The sequence below is a fragment of the Macrotis lagotis genome, chromosome 5, assembly GCF_037893015.1.
Source record: "Macrotis lagotis isolate mMagLag1 chromosome 5, bilby.v1.9.chrom.fasta, whole genome shotgun sequence".
NCBI lineage: Eukaryota > Metazoa > Chordata > Mammalia > Peramelemorphia > Peramelidae > Macrotis > Macrotis lagotis.
The window spans coordinates 121,890,593-121,893,151 of record NC_133662.1 but is presented as its reverse complement, the minus strand read 5'-3'; the positions used below and the strand labels follow the sequence as shown (position 1 = coordinate 121,893,151).

The 2,559-nt window shown below is 31.8% G+C and overlaps 1 pseudogene; it reads right to left on the bottom strand.

The window, feature by feature from the left end:
* Nucleotides 1-763: 763 nt before the first annotated feature.
* LOC141490304 (U6 spliceosomal RNA) lies at nucleotides 764-859 on the bottom strand (annotated as a pseudogene).
* Nucleotides 860-2,559: the final 1,700 nt, after the last annotated feature.

Below are 2,559 nucleotides of genomic sequence, written 5' to 3'. Positions count from 1 at the left end.
ATAAAAGAAGTTGAGGGAAACTGAAGGGTAAATAAGAATACAAAAAAATTATTTAAAAGGTCAACCAACTGGAAAAGGAGATTCGAAGAAAATAATTCTTAAAAACTAGAATTGGGCAAGAGGAAGTTAATGACATAATATCATTAAGAAATAATCAAATAAAATCAAAAGAATAAAAAGTAAAAAAGAACGTGAAACATCTCATTAGAAAAACAACTGATCTAGAGAATAGATTGAGGAGAGAATATAATAATTGCTGGACTACTATTTCAAGAAATTTTTTTTAGGTTGTTTTTGTTTTTTACAAGGCAATGGGGTTTAGTGGCTTGCCCAAGGCCACACAGCTAGGTAATTATTAAGTGTCTGAGGCCGGATTTAAACTCAGGTACTACTGACTCCAGGGCCTGTGCTCTATCCACTGTACCACCTAGCTGCCCCCTCAAGAAATTATTTTTAACTTCGTTTTAATAGTATTTTATTTTTTCTAATTACATGTAAAGACTGTCTTAACAATCATTTTTAATGTTTTCAATATTTTACCCCAATTACATATAAAAACAATTTTAACATTCATTTTTAATTTCAGAATTCTCTCCCTTCCTCCCCAATGCCTCATTGAGAAGGTAATAAAAATCACTATACTAATACATATGTAGTCATAAAAAAAGCATTTCCATAGTAGACACATTGTGAAACAAAACAAACACCCGTTTGCATAAAAAACTGAAGAAAAATTGCAGAAAAATAAATCCATATTCAAACAAAAGATACGAAGCAATTCACAAATTTGCATCTTTCTTTGCAAAGGCTATGCTAATCTCCTCTGTATTATTCCAACTTTAGATATTTTTTGCCAAAGTGAGCATTTAAAGAAATTTTGAGTTCCAAATTTTCTCTTTTTTCTCCACCCTCCCTAAAATAGTAAGCAATTTTGTAAAGGTCATATATGTACAATCATCTAAAACATATTTCCATATTAATCAGTTGTGAAAGAAATAGACCAAAAGGAAAATACACACACACACACACACACACACACACACACACACACACACAATTAAAGATTGTACTACTGAAAAGAGCTAAGTCATTCATAGTTGATCATTGTCCAATGTTGCTGCTACCTTTGTACAATGTTCTGGATCTGTTCACTTTACTTGGCATCAGTCCATACAAAATCTTTCTAGGTTTTTCTGAAATCCACCTACTTGTTATTTATAAGAAATTATTAAGGAAAATAGCCCTAAAGTTCTAGAACAGGAAGGTAAAATAGAAATAGGAAAAAGAATGAAAATTCATAGCCAAGTTTTTAAGTTCCCAAGTTAAGGAGAAAATACTATAGGCAACAGCCACAACAACAACAAATACTGTGGAGCTTTAGTTAGGATAACACAAGATCTAGCACCTTCTACATTAAAAGATCAAAGGATTTGGAACATTATATTTTGAAGAGCAAGGGAGTTGGATTTACAACCAAAAATAATTTACCAGCAAAACTTAGTTTAATGCTGAAACACAAGCAAACATTTAATAAATTGAAAGATTTTCCAGTATTTGTGACAAAAAGAGCATATTTCAATATAAAATTTTATATCTATAAGGATAGCAAAAGGTAAACATTAAAGACCAATGATAAGGAACTGAAGAATGTCACACTGTCTACCTGTTATTTGGGAAAGTGTTACCTGTACTCTTCAGAATGCTATCAGGGTGAGAAGGTGGTGTGATAGATAAAGCACCAGCCTGGAATCAGGAGCACCTAAGTTCAAATCTGGACTCAAGACACTTACTAGTTGTGTGAGCCTGGCAAGATACTTAGCACTCATTGCCTCAAAAGAATGGAACCATAATTTGGGTAGTCTGAAAAAGCATATATAAATAAAAGCCTTGGGGTTGAGTTAAGTATGATGGGATGATTCTAAAAATTAAAACTGGAGACAAAGAATTGGAAATTGAGAGGATATTCATCAATTGGGGAATGACTGAATAAGTTGTGGTATATCAATGTAATGGAATACTATTGTGCTATAAGAAAAGATGAGCAGACAGATTTCAGAAAAACCTGGAAAGACTTAACATGAACTGATGCTGAGTGAAGTGAACAGAACCAGGAGAACATTGTGCATGGTATCAGCAATTATAATAGACTTTAGCTCTTCTTAGCAATACAATGATCAAAAACAGCTCTAAAAGATGTGTGATGGAAAATATCATCCACATCCAGAGAAAGAATTATGGAGTCTCAATGCAAATCAAAGCAAACTTTTTCATTTTTAAATTTGTTTTTTCCCTTTTGTTGAAAATATGTTTAACATGATTGTGCATGTATTATCTAAATCAGATTTGCTGCTATCTTGGGGAAGAAAGAAGAAAGGAAAGGAAAACATTTTACAAAGTGAATATTGAAAACTATCTCTACATGTAATTAGGAAAAATTAATAAAAATTAAAAAATAAAATTGGATAGGAAGATGCAATTATATCATACAAATACTGTATTACAGTAGAAATTACAGTGAAAACAGTTGGTGGTATAAGACTAGTAGTGCTGAAACCTTAT